Genomic DNA, 21,744 nt, shown 5'->3' with positions numbered 1-21,744 from the left:
TAGGTACACAGGGTGGTTAGAGGGAAGGCCTCTGCCCCTGGACCCCCAGTCCCCTCCCCTGGGCTTCCAACCAGCCTTCCTACAGCTGCAGGCTTCTTCCAGGAAGGGTAGCTCCTGCTTATCAATCCTCCCCACCTTGCTTGAGGGTGTCTTAAGTGGGTGTGGGTCAAGGCCTGTTTGGACATCCGCAGGCTGGGTGGGGCCCCACCTCCAGCTGAAGACACCACATTTCACTGAGGTCTGCCAGGCCTGTGTTCCAGTCCCTCCTTTGCCACCTCAGGTGAGCTTCCACCTCCTCACCTGGAAATGGGCTAAGTGTGTCGCTGCACAAGACCACAGCCCCCAGCAAGGCCTGGCTCAGGGGATGCCTGGCACATCACGCTCTTCTAAAGAGCGCTTGCCGTCCTGTCCTTGTCAATGACATGGAAACATGGGCTGAGTGGGAAACTGCTACAAGGGAGGGGCCAGCACATCTGGTTCTGCCTCTACTGCTGTGTGTTTTAGAGGAGGAGCCTGACCTCTCTGAGCCTCTGGAAGGCTGCCTTGAAACCAATCCGTCTTGACTGTCGTCTCTGTTGTGTACAGGATGTCAAGGATGTGTCCCTCCAGCCAAGGAAGGGACACTGTTGCTTTTTCACTGCAAACACATTTGAGAGGCAGGGCCTGTGAACCCCACTGATGAGAAACAGGCTTGCTGGCATTCGAGGGGCTGAGATGGGATGAGAGCCATCCCACGGTTCCATGCGCCTCCTCCGTTGCCAGTGCTGCTAACCTGAACTTGGACAAATGGCTCTCCAGCCTTGGTTGATTAAGCCCTGTCACTGTGCCCAGGCCTGGCTCACGGCCGTCGTGTCAGATGATTCCTGGGATTCCCGAGAATTAGTGGGAACTGGGGGTGCAGAGAGTCAGCGTCCTGCCCAGGGGAAGCCAGGCAGACAGGGCAGACCTGGGATCCCCCAGACACCTTCTTACTGCCGAGGTACCCATAGTGGGGGGCGTGTCAGTTGCTGATGCCAAGAAGCACTGTCTGCCACTGTTGGGAGGTGGCAGGGAGGTCGGCCAGCGCCAGCTTGCTGATGAGCGAACAGAAGCTAGAGCCCAGCCAGCGCCGCTGGCACCATCAGGAGAGGCAGCCCATGCTGGGCCACTGCCTGACCCTTGCCTCAGTTGGCACTGTCCCTGGGGGTACTGTGGGACTTTCCAGGAGCTTGCCTCCCTCACAGGACCTGGCAGGTGGGCGCCGGTGGGGGGGGACGCCTCCAGTATAAATATCTCCCTCTTTGGGTGGCAAACCACGCCCATAGTTGGTCTGTGTCTACATTCCATCATGTGCAATTTACAGAGAGGGAAACGGAGGCCCCGAAAAGAATAGTTTATGCAGCCAGCACTCAGCAAGCACTTGCTGTGGATCAACATGGTGGTTTGTGTTCCATTCATTTCGTTAAGGCTCCCATCAGCCCTGGGAGCTACTTGGAGAAACTGAGGCGGGGACTTTGAGTCACTTGCCGAAGGTCCTGTGGCCAGCAAGTCAGGAAGAGCGGGGATTCAAAACCAGCCCTGGGGGCCCTTCCAGCAAGAAACACTTGTTGCACGAAGCTCTGTTTTCCCATCTGCAAAGTGGGCACCATGACCTCTATCTGGAAGTCAGGTCATGAGATGGTTTAAGGAGTGCCTGGCTCAGCAAAGACCTGACACCCAGCAGGTGTTCAGCACTCAGCTCCTCCTCTTCTCCAGAGGGCAGAATGGAGACCAAGGCCTGGAAGTTACAGGGAGGCAAACCAGTAGGGAGATAGGGCTCAGGTGGGAATATCCTGGGACTATCAGGAGTCAGACGGTAGCCCCAAACTAGTGACTCCCACTTGTGAGAGTCACAAGTCTGGGGACTCCCCATTGTTTCCTCACAGGGGCCCTTTGAGAAGTTATGGATTTTACACACTTAGCAGGGAACTTGCACATTCCTGAAACGTGAGCCATTATTAGGGCAGAGATCAGCCTTGCTCTCTCTCAGGATTCCCTGGTTCTGAACTTGATCTCCACCAAGCCCAGCCCACACCTAGAGGAAATAAGAGCCAGTATCTGGGAACATTTGTAATCCTCTCTGCCCTAGTAGTTGAATTAGAGAACGGGGTGGGTTCAGAGGAGGTGCCAGTGACACAGTCTAGCACTGGACAGCAACTGCCTCCCTATCTGCAAAGAATTCCATGATGGCACACCTCACAGAAAAGCTGGGGTTCACAAGCCAGATGTGACCTGCGGAGGGTCAGAGGCTTTCACCAGAAGGTCAAGGTGAGGGCTGGAATATAAGTTCTCCCAGGGGAGCAGCCCCGGAGATGAAAAATGAAGGTGTAGGAGTCATTGTCCCCTGAGGAAACTGAGGCTCACAAGTGCCTTGCTCAAGGTTGTGCAGACAGTGGCTGGATAAGTTTTCAAACCCTGGTCACTCAGGCCTTCAGTGGCTGTGCTCTGACACTGCCTTACCCTTTGTCCAAAGAGCAGGCCAGTTTGGGGCCTGCTGAAGTGCTGTGTGACCAGGGGCAAGGAACTTGACCTCTCTGTGCTCTGGATTCTGAAAAAATGGTCGCTTTTGACCATTTTACAGTGGTCGCTTTGACCTCATGGGCTTGTGGTTAGGATTCGGTTAATTCACCAAAGGCTTAGCAGGGAGGTGGCCCAACAGGGAAGTCACTTGATCCTGTGAAGGAGAAAGCTTGAACTCGGAGAAGTCAAACATTTCCAGAAAATCACAAAGCGCGTGAGTTGGATTCCACCTATTTCCACGTCTTTGCACTACCCGGAGCTGCAGCGGAATGACCTCCAGCGAGTCTCTGCCCTCTCCGTATCATTTATAGGGGATTAGTGGGGAGTGAGAAGATGAATTATCCAAGAGTCCTTCGGCCGTGATGGCCAAGTTCACGACCCAAGTTGGAGGTCCTGCTTCTGCGCATGGTGGTCAGAGGATCTGACTTTGCCACAGCCTCAGGGGACCCTGCGCGGGGCGCCCGAGGCCACCTCCGGCCACCACGCTCAGTGCCAAACTCCGCACCTCCTTTGCTCCAAGTCCTGTCCAGGGCGCACGGCCCACGGCCCCTATGACTGGCCGCCGGCCCTGCCCGTCTTTGGCTTCGCAGCCAATCTCTGTCGGTCTTGGGGCTACGCCCTCCGTTCTTGTTGCGCCGGTAGCGCCAGCTTCTTCAGAGCCCCGCCCTTGCTCCCCAGCGATTGGTCGTCAGGGCTGCCCGTCTTCTTCCAAGGCTCCAGTCTTCGCGGGCCTCCAGGCCCTAGCGTCCCAGCTCCTCTAGCCCAGCTGGACCACCCGGGGGACCCGCTGTCTCTCCCAATATCCCCGCCTCTACCCCTCAGTGATTGGCTTCAGGGGCTGCCCGTCCACTTCATACTCACCAATCCCTGCTGTCTCCGGAGATGGTTGGCCAGCACGCAGCCAATCGGAGTACGGCGTGGACCCCTCCCGCGGCGCGCGCGGAGGGTGCGCGAGGCGGGACTGTGGCAGCTGGAGGTGGCGGCGGCAGCGGCGGCGGCGACACGTCCCAGCCGGTGAGGGGGCGCGGGGGGCGCGGGGGGGCGCAGGCGTCGAAGGGGCCCGCGCTCCTCGGGCCGACCTAGGGCGAGGCACAGTGCTGTCATGGCCCCGGGGCGGGGGCGGGGGCGGACGAGGCGGGGCGTGACAGCATCGTCGCGGGGACTGGGAGAGGTTAAAGCCCACCCCTCGACCCCCGCGTCTGGTGCCCCCTTGGGGCTCCCCACAGCCAGATCCGAGACCCTCACCGTCAGCCCGCACATACCTGACACCACATCCCTTCTCTTGGCATCTCCCCTCATACACCTGAGACTGTCTGCCTCGCTGACATCCCCTACACTCCTGGGGCCATGCCCCCAGGCGTCCCGCACAGCTGACTCTGCACCCCTCCACGCACCTGACTCTGTGCCCGCACCTATATTCACCCTCACACACCTGACGCCGCGCCCCCGCTCATGAACACCCCCCCCATATGGCTTGAGACCTTCCCTCGATGACACCCCCACAACACAGGGCGGCCCCCCGTCCCCGCGCCACCACACCTGGGCATGCACCTCCACACCCACACCTGAGCCTGTGACCCCAAACTCACCATCCCCTACTCACATCTGTTCTTGTTCCCATCCCCTCACTGGCTTTTTCTCACGCCCAAGTCTGTGCCCCTATCACTGCCCTCCACCTTAAGTAATCTGGGTCAGTGCCCTCAGGTACTCGCGCCACACATGCACACACTTGCCCAGTGCCCCTGGCAACCCCTTCTGACTCGAACATCCCCCAGTCTGTGCACCCACCCATACTTTCTTCCACATGCACCTGTGTTTGTGCCCCCTTCCGTAATCCAGGTTTTGTTTCCAACATTCACCCAAGCCTTGCTGTCTCAGGGTCACTCACCCTCATCCAGCCCTCCCCGCCAAAGAAAAGCCCACCCAGATGTTATCTGTTCATTTATGACCGTCTGTAAAGTGATTTCCGGGCTTAGGATAATCCCATCGGCCAGAGAAAAGCAGCATTATCTCCATTTTACCAGCAGCAAACCTAAAGCGATTTGAATTGGGGTGGCATTGCCCACCCCTTCCTGAGCATTGCCGCTGACCGTTCTCTGTGTACCTCCCCCACTTTTGCCCATCCGTTGTGTTTATCTCTGAGGGGTTGGCAGGGGAGGGGACCCTCACCCTCCTGCAGCTGTTCCTCAGGAGTCATGACTTTGACTGGGTCCGGAAAGGCTGAGCTGGAAGGGGCGGCCCCTGGTCGCTTTCTGAGCACGTGTCTCAGAGCCCTGGTGCTGGTGGGGGCGGGGGCGCTGTTGCCGCTGGGCTTCAATACCTAGGGTGCCGCTGGCCCCGCTGGTAGGGGCACCTGGGGGTAGGGGGGGCGGTTTCCCGGCTCTAGCTCTTACTGACCGAGGTCCCTCGCTGACTGGGAGAGCTCCTTGGGCCTTAAAGCCAATACACCGAGAGAGTCATTGAGGCAACACTGTTTAGAGTGAGAAAGCTACTGTTTCAGCGGCTTAGAGATAAACTGCAAAACTGGAGCCTGGCATGGTGCTGAGAATAAAGATTTTTCTGGAACTTTTCAAGTTCCCTGGAGTGTGATTTGCAAGTGTGCAGTGTGGAAGGAGGCTGGTGGCTTTACTGTTAAAAAAAAAAAAATGTACCGTTTCCTGTAAGGCTTGTATAGTCCTTACAGCCCCACCCACCCCACCCCACCCCACCCCCGCCATGTCTCCCTGAAAAGACGGTGCTGGAGTGTTCTGGAGGGTCTTGTCATCTTCAGCTTCTGCTGTGGAAGGAAACTGAAGCCACGGGCGTTTTCTGTCCAAATTCAAAAGGAGTCATTTAAAATGCCCGTGTATGTTATGTGTACGTATATGCATACATGCAGAGGTTGTACATATATACACATGCACATATGTTATATATACACATGTACATGCATATATTGTATACATATATACATGTGCGAATATGTGAATAAACTTTGACAAGGTCATCCATGTACGTGATAAAACATAAAGTCAAACAGTACAAAAAGGTGTAACAGTAAAAACCAGGCAGATCTCCCCATACCTGTACCCCACCCCCCCTCTGGAGACCCTCGTTGTTAATAGTTTCTCCTATATGATAGCATTCCCTTCCAGAGATAGTCTATGGCTGTGGGGGAGGAGTGCATATCCCCCCTCACCACCCCTTTTAAACCACTGGTAAATTTGTATCAAATTTTATCAAAAGGCTGGGTGATTTTATAACCATTCCCTTACGGATGGCCGTTTAAGTTGTCCCTGGTATTTCGCTCTTACACACGGAACTGCAATGAATGGATAGAACCTGGGCTGAGCAAATATGTAGTAAACGGGTGGGGGGCTCCAGCAGCGCACAGACACTTCAAAGCCTCTCAGTCTTCCCTGAGTTTAACATCCAACGGCAGCAACTTCCTAGGAACAGCCAGGCCAAAGGGCATGTCCGTTTAAATGGTTAATGTTCTTCCACCGAGGCTGTGCTGTCATCATTATTCTTTCAGCTGTGAAGTTGGAATGCCCGTTTCCTCCCCCAGCGGCCAGGATGGTTATTATCAAGTGTTCTGGTCTTTCCAGTCTTCCTATCTGTCTCTGAGGTGTTCTGGCCCGTGGGAGTGGTGATTAAAACTATTAGATTTCTGTTTCTCTTCCAGAGTCTAAAGTTCAGTCCAAGAAAACTTGAGTCCTTCCTCTGCAAAGCTCTGAAGGGAACCTTGGGGTTTGGGGGGGTGGGGAGGCGGTCCTTTCTAGAGAAAGAGATGGAGGCATTGCCTGGAGTCCCAGGAGGGGAGGTCTGAGATATTGGTTGTTGCTTTTTTTTTTTTAGCACTTGGATGCGACAAAAGAATGAAGGTGTCAGATGAGATTGAGGCAAGTCAGATGTTAAATCTATTTGGGAAGTTGTCTCGAGATTTTCCTGAGCTGTCGGTGATTTCCCACTGTTGATGCCAGATGTCTCCAGACTGAGGGCAGGTCTTCTCCCATGTGTCATCCTGTTTTTTCATTCTTCTCTTCTGTTTTGGCAATTATATATTAGAGGAATATTGAAATGATCACAGCTGTTAGGTTGCTTGGGGTTTGCAAGCCAGCTGTTTGAAAAATGCATTGTGTTTTTTAAGTGTGAAATACTTCTTAATAAAAAAAATATGTAATGTGTATATGAAAAGAAAGAAGGTAGGCAGAATGATGAAAGCAACACCCAGTTTTAAGAAGTAGAATGTTGCCCCAACACAGGCCCCTCCCTGGTCCCTGTGCTATTTTTAAAATCTGCTTGTCAACATTTTTCTTCACTGAATCCCTCTTGCTGCAGCTGAGTGCTGGGGTTCCAGGGTCTCAACAAAGATCAGGAGAAGCCAGGTTTTCTTTTGAAGTTCTGCCAGCAGGGCAACAACCTGTGAGGTCCAGAGAGAGGAGCAGTGACCTCAGGGCCATGGGCAGGTCACTAGCCAAGGGACAGTACACACTTGAGAGGCTTGGTTTCAGACTCCTGCTGTATTAGTTTCCTGGCTACTGTAACAAATAACCCCAAAGTGGGTGGCTTAAGACAACAGAAGTTTGGGACTTCCCTGGTGGCGCAGTGGTTAAGACTCACACTCCCAATGCAGGGGGCCCGGGGTCGATCCCTGGTCAGGGAACTAGATCCCACACACCATAACCAAGAGTTCGCATGCCGCAACTAAGGAGCGCGCCTGCCACAACTAAGACCAAGCACAACCAAATAAATAATAAAAAATTAAAAATAAATAAATAAATAACTCTACTTAAAAAAAAAAAAAAGACAACAGAAGTTTATTCTGTCACTGTTGTGGAGTTCAAAAGTCCAAAATCAAGGTGTTGGCAGGTGCTATAGACTGAATGCTTGTGTCTCCGCTAAAAATTCATATGTTGACACTTAATCCCCAATGCGATGGTGTTAGGAGGTGGGGTTTTGGCAGATGATTCGGTTCTGAGGGTGGAGCCCTCATGAATGAGATTAATGGCCTTATGAAGGAGGCCCAAGAGAACCCCCTTGCTCCTTCTGCTATGTGAGGACACAGAGAGGCGGCCATCTGTGAACCAGAAAGAGCATTCTGAACAGATACCAAACCTCCTGGCACCTTGATCTTAGACTTCCCAGCCTCCAGAACCGTGAGAAATATATCCCTATTGTTTATAAGCCACCCAGCCTGCATTGTTTCGCCACAGCAGCCAGAACTAACACAGCAGGGTTGGTTCCTACTGAGGGACTTTCCCTGCCTCTGGTGGCTGCCAGAGGCAGTCCTTGAGTTCCTAGGCTTGTGGCCACATCACCCTAATCTCCATTTCCGTCTTCACGTGGCCTTCTTCCGTGTGTGTGTGTGTGTGTGTGTGTGTCTCTTATAAAGACACCCATCATTGGATTTAGGATTCACCAAATCCGAGATGCTCTCATCTTGACATCTTTTACTGATTACACCCAAAAGACCCTATTCCAAATAAAGTCACTTTCTGAGGTCTTGGGGGGACATGGACTTCAGGAGACCTCATTTAAATCCTACAGCTGCAAAGCCAGCATTCCTGTCAGGGCACTATTGAAGGAGGTGCTTGTCCAGCAGCCTCTGCTGTTTCAGACAAGATGAGGCCGTCAGGGTCAGGGTACACTTCTCAGCCCCTCCACATGGCCCGTGTGCACAGCCCCTGTGGGCTCCCTCACTCACCTGCCTCCCTGCTGGAAGATGGGGGCATCTGCTCAGAGCTGGCAAGGACCCAGACTAGTGAAAGTTATGTCTTCATTTTGCTCTTTGCCACCCTTTGGCACGTGCTTCCCAGGCTGTGAGCTTGATTCCTAGATCATCCCAGTTTCACAGAAGGGTGACCAAGGCTTCAGATGACCTTTGAGTGAAGGGAGAACATCGGGAAGCTAGGACAGACCTAGGTTGTCCTGAATCCAGATCTCTGTCCTCCTTCAAACAAGTCACCCATAGCACCGTGCTTCTAGCCACTGTTAGACATGGACATTTTGGGGTTTTTTTTTTGTTTTTGTGTGTGTGGTTTTTTGTTTGTTATGTTTATTTGTTTGGGGTTTTATTTATTTATTTTTTTTGGCTGTGTCGGGTCTTAGTTGCAGCACGAGGGCTCTTTCGTTGCAGCACACAGGCTTCTCTTTAGTTGTGGCACGTAGGCTCCAGAGCACATGGGCTCTCTAGTTGTGGTGTGCAGGCTCAGTAGTGGCGGCGCGCAGGCTTAGTTGCCCCGCGGCACGTGGGATCTTAGTTCCCCAACTAGGGATCGAGCCGGCATCCCCTGCATTGGAAGGTGGATTCTTAACCACTGGACCATCAGGAAAGTCCTGACACGGATGTTTATAGGGTGTCCTGGAATGCCACTACCAGCAAGGCCTCCAGGAATGGGGCAGACTTGAAGCCTTACAACACAATTTTTCTACAGTCCGTAAATCTCTGTGTGCCAGGGTCTGGGATAGGTGCAGGGGAGGCAGAAACACCGGCTTAGAAGGATACAGGACATGGATGTGGCTCAGACCTTCCGCAACTGATTGGGGCGCTGTAATTGACTGGTCCTGAGCAGAGGCTGGGGGTGCTAATTCAGGGAGCCAGCAAGGAGTTAGCTAGGTTACAAAGCCTTATAAGCAGAGGAAACGAACAAGCCTGGATTTTGTGGGGCCCAAGAGAAGGCGGAGGGGCTGGGGAACACGAGAGGGTCCTGAGACGGAATTGGGTTGAAGGACCTGGTCCATGATGCTGGTAAGAGATGTAGGAGAAGGCCTCACATCAAGGCCAGGCCGCTGTGGGCAAGCCATGGTCAATAGACCCAAGATCAGAACCTCTGACCGCCTGTGCCTCCCCGACTGTGAGATGAGGACCTACCTTGTGAGTGGTTTTGAGATTTCCAAGATGAAATGTGCCAGGGACTTCCCTGGCAGTCTAGTGGTTAAGAATCCTCGCTTCCACTGCAGGGCGTACAGGTTTGATCCCTGGTGGGGGAACTAAGAGCCCATATGCTGTGTGGTGCGGCCAAAATAGGAAAAAAAAAAAAAGAAAATGGAATGTGCCAGCACAGGACAGATGTCAGAGCCATTGCTCTGTCTCCAGGCTGTATGCCTTTGCCATGCAATGAGCTGAATAGGTATTAGTTAGCCACACCAACCCAAGACCCGCCCAGTCTGCAGTATTTGTCAGCACAGCTAATCTCACTCTCCATCCTGTCTAAAGGGCTGATTCCTGGGTCTCACTCTCTAGTGGCTCTGATTTAGGTCTGGGGGCAAGAGTCCTGCACAGGGATGTCCTAGGTGGCACAGTGGTTAAGAATCCGCCTGCCAACGCAGGGGACATGGGTTCGATCCCTGCTCCAGGACGATCCCACATGCCGCGGAGCAACTAAGCCCGTGAGCCACAGCTATTGAGCCTGCGTTCTAGAGCCCATGAGCCACAACTGTTGAGCCCGTGTGCCGCAATTACTGAAGCCCATGCGCCTAGCGCCTGTGCTCTGCAACAAGAGAAACCACCACAATGAGAAGCCCGCTCACCGCAACGAAGAGTAGCCCCTGCTCCCCGCAACTAGAGAAAGCCCATGCGCAGCTACGAAGACCCAATGCAGCCAATAAATAAATAAATAAATTTATTTAAAAAAAAAAAAGAGTCCTGCACATGTGTCCCCAGAGCTTCTGGGATAGGCGCTCCTTAGGTTTTATGTGAGACCCCGCCCCTCCCCTTCTCTGGGCAGGTCTCTGCAGCCATGAGAGTGGAGGGGATGGGGTGGAGCACGTGGCTTTACAACAGTGCTGCTCACAGCTTAGCACTGCTGGTCTAGCCTCTAATGGGAGTGATGGGTTGCATAAGAGCTTGAAGAACAGGCAGGCTCGGGGCCTGTGAGCCCCTTTTGTCTGGAGAACATTGGTCAGAGCCAAATGTTGACCAGCCCTGAATGTCAGAGTTGGAGGTTGCACTGCTGGCTGTAACTGGCAGTGGTGGTGGCATGGCCAGCCAAGCACTTGGTGGAGAGCAGGTGCTTCCTACCATCATTTGATGGGCAATGGGGCGCCACTATCCGAATTTTGTCCAACACTTTGGGGAGATAAACCTGGAGGAGGCAGAGTTGGGGGCTGGATGTCACAGACCAATGCTCAGCCCTCTTGGAGGCCCCAAAATGGGGGCGTGCGGGCTAAAAGGTGAGAAGGGAGAGGTGGCGAGGGCTGCTCAGTAGGGCAGGGTGGCGTTAGCCCTGTCTGACTCCTCATTAGGGAGAATGATACCAACACCGGTGACCCTCTTGAATAGCACCAGCCTTGGAAGATAGTGACAGGTAAGGGCCAGGGAGGTTTAGTAGCATGTCCAAGATCACATGCTAGACTCCATCTTCCCACAACATCCGCTTGGCATGGCAGGGGGCCTGGACACGCTCCCATTTGGGGAATGAGGCAGACAGTGATGGAAGAGGTGTGTTCCTGCTGCTGGGTGCGTGATGCCTGAAGGGCAGGAAGACACAGCAGAAGCTCCTGTCTTCAGGTGTATACCTCTGACTCTTTGCTAGGCACAGACACGCATTGTGACCCAGGCCTTTCCAGGGACCCCAGGCTATTGGGAAAGGTGTGCGGGAAAACAGCCCCTCCCAGTGCAGCAGAGAACCACAGAGTGCTCATCACAGGTCAGAGCAGCTAACCTTGGGAAGCTGAGGCCAGGACATTTAGGATGGGCTTTGAAGGATGCAGAGGAGTTTGCCAGGCACAGGGAGTAGGACAGGGAGTGCAGCCAAAGCAGAATTAATTCACCCGTCCAGCAAATAATTGAGTAGGTGCAATTGAGTAGCGCTGTGCTGGGCTCCACGTGTCAAGAACACAAGCCTTTGGGGTAAGGATGTTACACAGGTGCACCCTCTTAGCAGAGGAGATGAGGACGATTAAGTGCCTCCGTGTGTTTTAGGTCACTTCACACACAGTCGGCCACTCGGCCACAGGCGCTGGCAGCGCTGTCTGCAAGGACCAAGGACAGTGATCACCCATAGAATGTTCTGGGTCTTTCAGGATGTGGACATCTGACTCATAGAGACGGCAGCACAGGGTTGCAGTGACCCGAGTTTGTCTGAAATGCATGCGATCAGAAGAATGTGCCCCAGAAAGAAACACGCAGCAGCCAGTCGGGTCGGGGTTAACAGGGAATGGCCGTTATGTAAGGTGCTTCCCCTCCCTCAGGCCCATTAACTGGAAAAGAAAACAGCCTTTATCAAGAGGCACATAGGATGTTAATTGGCTTCCGTTTACCGAGAGATTATGGGATCTGTTCTGTGACTCCATCTCCCGAGAAACTGCCCCCTGGTTTGTGCACACATTGACCTCTTCCTGCGAGGTGGAGCACACAAGCTGTGCGGTCCCCTGCCACACACTGGCATGACCGGTGGGCCTGGTCAGGGAGGTGTGTGTGTGTGTGTATGTTAGGACGGCCTTGGACATGGAGCAGCTGCAGCGTGGGCTCCATAAACTGGGCCATCTAAGATCCTGTGACCCCCAAGTTCATGTTTCTTAGTGCTGTTCAGTAAGGTATATTGCTACATCACGCCCCCACCCCCACCTATTCCACTTCACTTTAATTTTTGTTTGACGAGTGGCACCAAAATAGTGTGTGAAAAGATGAACATTGGTTATTTGGGGCTGGCCTGCAAATGTCACCCGCCTGTGGCGTGTGGGGGTGGCCCCTCTGCACCTGGCCCCTGGTTCTCACCCCACTGCTGCGGAAGACTCTGGCACCTACATCCCCGCTGGTGGATACTCGCTAAAGGTACCTCGATGAGCCTGGGCCTGCTGGGGCCACAGGATGCCATCCTCTGTGGTCGGAAATACAGCACAGGGCTGGAGGGGTGTCAGGAAAGTATCCAGTTCAGGACTCTGGGAGGTGCAAGGGACAGAAACTCATCCCAAACTGGCTGAACTGAAAGGGGGCTTTGTGGGCTCCAGGGTGGGAAAGTCCACGTGCTTCCGGCACCCTCCAGATTCTCTTGGCCCGTTGGATCCCAGGACACCCTGAGTCTGCAGGGTGTCTGCCCCCCTCTCCTGCCCTTGGCCTACCCACTTCCCCTCCCCAGAGACAGAGGACTTACCTAGCACACAGGGCTCCGTCAAAAGTCTCTCTTGGGGTCTGGCACCCCGAACCCAGGAGTGTGAACTCTCATGAGCTGACCAGCGTCACTCAGGTCACCCTGGAGTCAAGGGGAGGGTCAGCGCCCCCTCCTCCAAGGTGATAGAGGGCGGAGTGGGTGGCTGCCCAGGCTGCGGTCTCCAGGCGGGGGCCGGTCGTCTGCTGCACTTGTGGCCCACCTTCCAGGAGCGTAAACATCTCCTCCGGACTTTTAGTCATTGCCAGGGTCATCAGCAGGTATTCTCTGCAGCCGGGGAGGAAGGTGAGCAGTAGTGGGCGGGGCCACATCGCCGCACCCACCTCCCCCCCCCCCGCCCCCCGCCCCGCCCCAGGTGCCATCAGAGTCCCCTGGGAATTAGGAACCAGCTCTCAGGCTCAGAGTCAGTTTGGCCTGGGAGGGGCCGGGAAGATTCGTTTTTGTTTTGTTTTACTGTTTAAAAAAATGTTATTGCACTATAACCTACATACAGTAAAGTGAGTAACTCATAAGCATACAGCCCAGGAATTATACGTTGATTCACATGTGAAATGTGATCAAGATACAGAGCATTTCAAGCCCCCCAGCCGGCCTCTCCACATCCCCTTCTTGTCATACCCCCCAGAGGTAACCCCATTCTGATCTTTAATTTTTTTTTTAATTTATTATTTTTTTCTTGGCCATGCCGCACAGCTTGTAGGATCTTAGTTCCCCGACCAGGGATTGGACCACCGTCCCCTGCAGTGGAAGTGCAGAGTCTTAACCACTGGACCGCCAGGGAAGTCCCAACCCCATTCTGATCTTAACACCACAGATGCATTTTGTCTGTGCTTGAATTTCTTTTTTAATTGCATTAAGATACATACAATGTGAACTATACCGTCTTAACCTTGTCTTAGTGTTCTGTTCAGTGGCGTGAAATGCATTCACACGGTCGTGCAACCATCACCACCATCCAGCTCCAGAACTTGTTCATCTTCCCAAACTGAAACCCTGTCCCCATTAAACACTCACTGCCCAGCCCCCTCCCCCAGCCCCTGGCCCCCACCGCTCTTCTATCTTCTCTGTCTACGAATCTGACTGTTCTAGGGACCTCATGTTAGTAGAATCGTTCGGTGCTTGTCCTTTTGTGACTGGCTTATTGCACTTAAAATGATGTCTGCAAGGTTCACGCATGTCGGGGCATGGATCAGAATGCCCTTCCTCCTGAAAGCTCAGTAACATTCCACTGTTTGTATGGACCACATCATGTTACGGTGCTTGGATTCTCCTTGGAGTCATCTGGTACGGTCTTTTGTGTCGACTTCTCTCTCCACTGCTCTGTGAAATCTGTCCCTATCGTTGCACATAGCAGGAGCTTGTCCTGTGTTGTCACATGGTCCCCATTATGTGACCCTACTGCAGACGCTGAGGTCCAGAGGCGGGAGGTCTGGCAGCAGTGCAGGGGGTGGCGGTTTGGGGGGACTCGTGCTTTCCCGCAATCAGAGTCTTGGATGGTCCACGCGCATTCAGCCTGCCTTTGTTTCCTTGATTAGCCTGCACTCACTCCACAGGGGGGTGTGCCAGGGGGTGGGGGGGGTCCTCCTTGCTGCTGTCACATTGGATCCCAGGAAAGACCCCAGCCTTACCCCTCATCTCTCCCTACACACTCAGAGCTCCGCTCAGTGTCCTCCCCGTGTGGGTCATCTGCCCGTGCTCCCTACCCTCTCGATGCTGCCACCTCCCCAGAGCGTGTGCACAACAGGCACTCAGTTAACCTGACTCAAAATAACCTAGTAGGGACGGGGAGGCTTGGTGAGGAAAGGGAGGCCTGAGGCATGACCGGGCTCCTACTGCCCTGCGATCCTGATGGATCAGAGGAGGGTCTCCCAGGGCAGGTGGAGGGCAGGTCTGTTTTTGTGTATAAAATACACATAACTTAAAATTTACCATTTTACCCATTTTTTTTTTTTAGAACTTTTATTGAGATACAGTTAACATACAATGAACTGCATATATTTAGAGCATACAATTTGGTATCCCAATCTCCCAATTCATTCCCCCCCAACCCTCCCCGCTTTCCCCACTTGGTGTCCATATGTTTGTTCTCTACATCTGCGTCTCTATTTCCGCCTTGCAAACCGGTTGATTTGTACCATTTTTCTGTAGTCCGCGTATATGTGTTAATATACGGTATTTGTTTTTCTCTTTCTGACTCCCTTCACTCTGTATGACAGTCTCCAAGTCCATCCATGTCTCTAGAAATGTCCCAGTTTCCTTGCTTTTTACAGCTGAGTATTTATTTATTTATTTTGGCTGCCTTGGGTCTTAGGTGCGGCATGCAGCATATTCATTGCGGCACGCAGGATCTTTTTTTTTTTTTTTTAGTTACAGCATGTGGACTGTAGTTCCCAGACCAGGGAACGAACCTGGGCCCCCTGAGTTGGGAGCATGGAGTCTCAGCCACAGCACCACCACGGAAGTCCCCCATTTTACCCATTTTGAAGTGTATACAATTCAGTGGCCTGTGGTGCAAACACAGTGTTGTGCAACCACCACTTCAAAGGGACCCTCTTCATCACCCCAAAAAGAATCTTTGCCTTCCCATTAGTAGTCACTCCCCGTTCCCCTCCCCCAGCCTCTGACAACCGCTACGCTGCTTTCTGTCTCATTTCATATATATGGGATCTCATAACATGTGGCCTTTTGCGTCTGGCATCTCTCACTTGGCATAAGGTTTTCAGGGTTCACGCATGTGGTAGCACATGTCAGTGCTTCATCCCTTTTTTATGGCTGAGTAATAAACCGCTTAATGGATGGATGACATTTTATAGACCTGATCTTTTTTTTTTAATAAGTTTATTGATTTATTTATTTTATCTATGGGTTGCGTTGGGCCTTCGTTGCTGCGCCTGGGCTTTCTGTAGTTGTGGAGAGCGGGGGCTACTCTTCGTTGCTGTGGGCGGGCTTCTCATTGCAGTGGCTTCTCTTGTTGAGGAGCATGGGCTCTAGGCGCATGGGCTTCACTGGTTGCAGCGTGTGGGCTCAGTAGTTGGGGCTCACGGGCTCTATAGCACAGGCTCAGTCGTTGTGGCGCACTGGCTTCGTTGCTCCGCAGCTTGTGGGATCTTCCCAGACCAGGGCTCGAACCCATGTCCCCTGCATTAGCAGGTGGATTGCTAACCACTGCGCCACCAGGGAAGCCCTACGTTTTGTTCTTCCACTCATCTGTTGATGGACATTTGGGTTGTTTCCACATTCTGGCGATTGGGACTAGTGCTGCTCTGGACATGGCGTGCAAGGGTTTGTTTGAACATCTGTTTTCAGTTCTTCAGGGATAGGCCTGGGAGTGGGGTTGCTGGGTCACATGGTACCCCTATGTTCAACTAGTTGGGGAGCCTCCAGACTGATTTCCACAGCGGCAGCCCCATCTCACATTCTGGAATATGAGGGTTCCAGGTTCTTGGGGCACGTTCAGGCAGACCTCGGCAGGATGAAGTCTGGAGAACGTGGTTCTTCGTTCGGGCTCGCTCATCCCAGGCGCCATGCCCAACTCATGGGTCAGGGAACCCAGACCCCCAGGAACTGGGGCATCTGCCCCAGGGCGTGCAGCTGGTGAAGGACGGAGCCAGCCCTGAACCCGTGACTCCGCCTTCCCAGTTGCACAAGGAGACCCTTCCCTGACAGGTGAGGGGTGGGGTGGGGAGGCCAGGGTGTGGCTTTCCACCACTGGACAGAGTGGGTGATGAGGCAGAGTGTGGGGGGAGTGGGTGAGAGAAAGCAACACCCCCGGGCAGGACTGACACTAGGTGGTTTCCAGTGCGGATCCGCTGGGTCTGGGTTTGTTTTGTTTTGGTTTGGTTTGGTTGGTTGGTTTTGGGCTGCGCTGGGTCTTTGTTGCCGCGTGGGCTTTCTCTAGCTGTGGTGAGCGAGGGCTACTCTTACTTGTGATGCGCGGGCTCCTCATTGCAGTGGCTTCTCTTGTTGCTGAGCATGGGCTCTAGGCATGCGGGCTTCAGTAGTTGCAGCATGCGGGCTCAGTAGTTACGGTGTGCAGGCTCAGTAGTTGTGGTGCACGGGCTTAGTTGCTCCATAGCATGTGGGATCTTACCGGCCCAGGGATCGAACCTGTGTCCCCTGCATTGGCAGGCAGATTCTTAACTACTGTGCCACCAGGGAAGTCCCACTGGGTCTGTTTTTAATTAAACTTGGGTGTATTGTATGTTTTGCCCACATATCCTCCCTGGTGATGTAATGGGACCACGAGGTGTTACCAGAAGTTTTGGCAAGCTCTCCTCGTTTGGGAAGCTCGGGGTGGGGGAACAGAGGCCACCTGCCCTGCTGGTCTCCTTCCCCCCACGTCGGCCCTACCCAAGTCTCCTTGTCCCAGAAAACAACCCCATTACTCCTGGGTCTCAGGCAGAACTTGGGCAGTTTCCTGGGTCTCCCTCAACCTCCCTCCATCTCACCTGAGTGACCCCCAGGCGGCCTCTCCAGGCCTCCCTGCCTGGTCCCTGCCTTCCCTGCTGCCTCTGTGGATCCGCAGTCACTCCTCTCTCACTGGCTGACTCATTTCTGCCCTGAGGCCTTTTGTACATCTGTCTCACTGCCTAGAAAGCAGCACCTGCCAACCCCTCCCCAACACCCCCCCCCACCCCGTTTATTCGAGCCTCAGCTCCAACAACCCCCCCCCACCCCCCCAGGGAGGCCAGCTTGCCCACCAGTCTCGAATCTGGGCTCCCATCTCCCTGTTCGCTTCCTTCATAGCATGTGACAGTTCAGTTCCCTGAATTGTCTCGCTTGCCTCTGCGGGAAGGCTGGCTCTGGTTCGCTGCCGTGCCCTCGGAGCCCCGCAGGGCCTGGCATGGAGGACGCTCTGGGTACCTACCATTGTGTGAATGACTGTCCTCCCCGGGGGCAGCAGTCGTGCTGCGGGCAGTACTGGCTGTCATGGTTTTTTCATCATCTTATGTTGACTTAGAATCGGTCTCCCTGGGACTCCCCTGAGCTGACCCCCAGGGCCACTGCCCCAGCTTCCTTGTGACAGTCTGTGTCAGTTTCTTGCGGCCGCTGTAACAAACTGCCACACACGTGGAGTCTGAAAGCCACGCAAGCTTCTGATCCGTCGGTTCTGGAGGTCAGACATCTAAGATGGGTCTGCAGGGCTGTGTTCCTTCTGGAGATTCCAGAAGAGAATCAGTTTTGCTTGCCTTTCCCGGCTTCCAGAGGCCATCTGTGTGCTCCCGCCAGTGGCCCGGCCCTTTTTACCTCCTTCAAAGCCAGCGGTGCAGCATCTTCACCTCTCTCTGAAATCTGCCTCCGTCATCACATCTCCTCCTCTGACCTTCCTGCCTCCCTCTCTTACGGGCTTATGATGACATTGGGACCATCTTGATACTCCAAGGCAGTGTTCCCATCTCACAGTCCTCACCTTGATCACATCCGCTACGTCCCTCTTGCCCTGTAAGGCAACGTCCACAAGTTCCAGAGGGTTAGGACAGACATCTTTAGGAGCCATCATTCAGCTCACCACAGCCTTTTACATCTTGGACCAGGGCAGTCTTTATGGCTCCACTTTCCAGGACCATTACCCCACGTGTCAGGGCAAGAGGGTTCCAGGACCTTCGGTCCCTGCTCATGGGCCTCCTGCCCTGGCCCTGCTTGGTGGCATTGTTCCCCCCTGTCTGAGGTCCTCTTGCCAAGAGCGAAGGAGTAAACCCCCCTCAGTTCCCACTGCCCAGGTGCTGGGGCACGGGGCGTGGTGGGTGTCTAAGTGCCCTTCAGAGAGCTGTCTCCTGAGCCAAACAGCACAGTGAGCCTTGCAGTGGAGGGGAGACGTGGGAGCAGCAGCACTCCACCTCGGACAGGGGCACGCACCCTGCCCTGCCTCCCGCCTGCATCTGTATCGTCAGGTTTGGGGCCCATAGGTGCACATTGATGTTTGTCCCTTAAGCACATCCAGTTTTGGCTCCTGCCGCTGCTGGGATCTTTTGGACCACCGTTTCATCGTCCTCGGGGTCTCCATCCCTCCCCCCTCCCCAGACCTGCCCTTCTACCATGGCCAGTGCCGGAAGATCAGAGCGGTAAATTAGTAACAGAGCATCTGATTCAACCCAGAGTGTAAACTGATCGCAATACGTGACGGAATAAGTAAATGAACAAGGAATCGGGGGAAAGAGCACTGTTCTGGAAGGATTCTGAGTTGTGTATGAATATATTCTCCCCTCTCCGCCTCTTGCTTACCTCCCCCACCCCCGCCCCCCGCCCCATCTCTTGCCCAGGGTGGGCTGGTTCCAAAGAGAAGAGTCTGGAAAGGGGAAGAGGGTCACTTGACAGGGGGACACGTGACAGACCCCGTTTTAACCAGGAAGCCCAGTCATCTTAAACCAGCTCCAGCTCTTCCCCACTGGACAGCCCGTCGGCATTTTCAAACACGGCATCTGCCCAGCCCGCCTGTGCGGGGTTCTTCTCCTCCTTGCACGTGGCATCTGGTGTCCCCTTGTGCCTCGTTATCTCAGATTGGGTCCAAGATATTCGATTTTTTAAGTCCTGCAAGGCCCAGGATATCATCTTTTCCCAGACACGATTTCCACTGGCTTTTTCCAGGCTTGAGGGAGCCAGCAGACCAGGGCCACCTTCTTCCACGTTCCAGACTGGAAGTTCTCAGGCTGCCAGACACCAGGCCTCCGTCCCACGGGGGCTTTCGCCGACACCTTCATTCTACCGAGCAGCCCCTGGTGTCAGCCTCCAGCAGGGACTAGTTACCCAGGGTCCCCACGTCATTGGGGCAGACTCTGACTTCTGTCCCTGCTGACTGCTCAGCTAGCCCCTTGGCCGCCTCTTCCAGGTTCAATCTCAGGGACAAAGCCTCAGGTGCTGAGCTTGGCCCCTGAGGTCCCAGCCCCCTTGGATCTCAGGGGTCCATGCACTTTAGCGTCAAGTTCTGCGTGGCTTTGAGAGTTGCCTCAGGAGCTGTTCACGTGCAGCCAGACCCTCACCCCTGCCTCCCCTGCACTGTTGTTCCTTCAGGTTAAGCAAAATCTTTTTTGTTGTATTTCATGTTTTATCTGCATAAGTTACTGAAATACTTTGAATTAAATCAAGACAAAAATGAAATCTGTGTTGTTGTTGTTTTTTAATATTTATTTATTTGGCTGTTTTGGGTCTTAGTTGCAGCAGGCGAGATATTTGTTGCCGTGTGCAGGTTCTTTTTTTTCGGTTGCGGCATGTGGGATCTAGGTCCCTGACCAGGGGTCGAATCTGGGCCCCCTGCATTGGGAGCAGGGAGTCTTAGCCACTGGACCACCAGGGAAGTCCCAGCAAAATCTTTTTTCAGGGGCACATTCTTCTCTAGAAGAATCGTTCAGGATGAAATGGTATTGAGGTCACCTGCGGGCCAGGCTCTGTGGAGAAGGACTCGGCCATGGCTTTGGAGTCCTGTGTCAGGACTGAAGCTCCCCCTCCCCTTGGTCTGGCCAAGCTTCTCCACATCTCATCGGCAAAGTGGGGAGATAAACCAGTGACTGTGACACCCCCAGTTGTGAGCTGTTGTGACTATCCGCATAGCGGTCTCCAGCAAGGACTCATGCTGCCTCAGCTTCCCCATCTATAAAGCAGCACCCCCATGCGTTGGTTAAGGCTGGACGGGTTAGAGAACACAGGGGCAAAGGGATTTAAGAAACAATAGCTGCTATTGTGCCACTGTATCGAGCATCTGCCTTCACCCCATTCTCACCCCCACGTGCAGAGTTCGAGGCAGAGGGTGAAGGCCTTGACCTGAGGAGAGGGTCAGGCTGCGCCTGCCAAGAAGGGCACCAGTCTCCTTCAGACCAGGCAGCGCTAACCCCTCCTATGGGGCCATGACTGCCGGCACCCTCCCCCAGCCCGGGACTCAGAGACCCTGGCTCAGAGGCACCAGCTAGACAGGGAGGAGCCAGGTTACCATGCCAGCCCATCCGTAGCCACAGACATCTGAAATGTGTTTCTCTGAAACCTTTGGCACATCCCAGAAACTCCTGATTTTCTCAGAAGGGTGTGTGTGTGTGTGTGTGTGTGTGTTTTAAGCTGTGTATTTTGAAAGAACTTTAGACTTACAGAAAAATGACAGGGACTTCCCTGGTGGTCCAGTGGGTAAGACTCTGCACTCCCAATGCAGGGGGCCAAGATTCAATCCCTGGTTGGGGAACTAGATCCCGCATGCATGCTGCAACTAAGCGTCCACATGCCGCAACTAAGAAATCAGCATGTCGCAACTAAAAGATCCCACGTACCACAACAAAGATCCCGTGTGCCACAGCTAAGACCCGGCGCAGACTAAATAAATAAAAAATAAATATTTTTTAAAAATAAAGAAGAAAAATGACAAAAATAACTGAGATTCCTGATACCCTTCACCCAGCTGCCCCCATGGTTAGCATCCTACACGATAGTTATCTGAACCAGAAACTGCCCATTGATGCAACACTAAGAACTCATCTCTAGACCGAATTCTGATTTCACCAGCTCTTCCCCTAATGTTCTCACTCTGGTCCAGGCTTGTATGCTGCATTTAGTCCTTGCGTCTCCTTAGTCGCCTCCGAGCGCCTCCGATCTGCGATGGTTCCTCCGTCTTTCCTTGTTGTCCACACGTTCACGCTGAAAACGGCTCAGTTGTTTGTAGAGTGTGCCTCGGTGTGGTTTGTCAGATGCTCCCTCACCATCAGATCAGGGTTGTGCATCCTTGGCACAAACACCACAGGAGTGACGCTGTGTGCTTCCTCGTGCATTGCATCAGGGGTACGAGCTGTCACTATGTCCTGTCATCAGTGGTGCTGCCCTTGATCAGTTGGTCAAGGTGGGGTCTGTCAGGTTGCTCTGCCCCGAGAACTTACTAAGTGTCTTATGCAGAGATGCTTAGCGACCACACAAATACCCTATTTTCTTTTTTTTTTTTTTCTTTCTTTTTTTTTTTGGCTGCGTTGGGTCTTCGTTGCTGCCCATGGGCTTTCTCTAGTTGTGGTGAGCGGGCTTCTTAGTGTGGTGATTTCTCTTTTTGCGGAGCACAGGCTCTAGGCACGTATGCCTCACTAGTTGCAGCACACCCGCTTGTTAGTTGCAGCACACAGGCTCTATGGTGCATGGGCTTCAGTAGTTGTGG

The 21,744-nt window shown here is 53.5% G+C and overlaps 1 protein-coding gene across 1 annotated transcript in view; it reads left to right on the top strand.

The window, feature by feature from the left end:
- Positions 1–3,329: 3,329 nt before the first annotated feature.
- The window catches only part of SLC25A42 (solute carrier family 25 member 42), a 40,755-nt gene continuing 22,340 nt past the window's right edge, over positions 3,330–21,744 (top strand). Inside the window, exon 1 of the mRNA XM_057710235.1 lies at positions 3,330–3,552. The gene's annotated coding sequence lies outside the window, so the exon portion shown is untranslated. The remainder of the gene's footprint in view (positions 3,553–21,744) is intronic.

The sequence above is a fragment of the Hippopotamus amphibius genome, chromosome 15 (assembly GCF_030028045.1).
Source record: "Hippopotamus amphibius kiboko isolate mHipAmp2 chromosome 15, mHipAmp2.hap2, whole genome shotgun sequence".
NCBI lineage: Eukaryota > Metazoa > Chordata > Mammalia > Artiodactyla > Hippopotamidae > Hippopotamus > Hippopotamus amphibius.
Note: the sequence above shows the minus strand (reverse complement) of the source record. Positions and strands in the feature narration are given on the sequence as shown.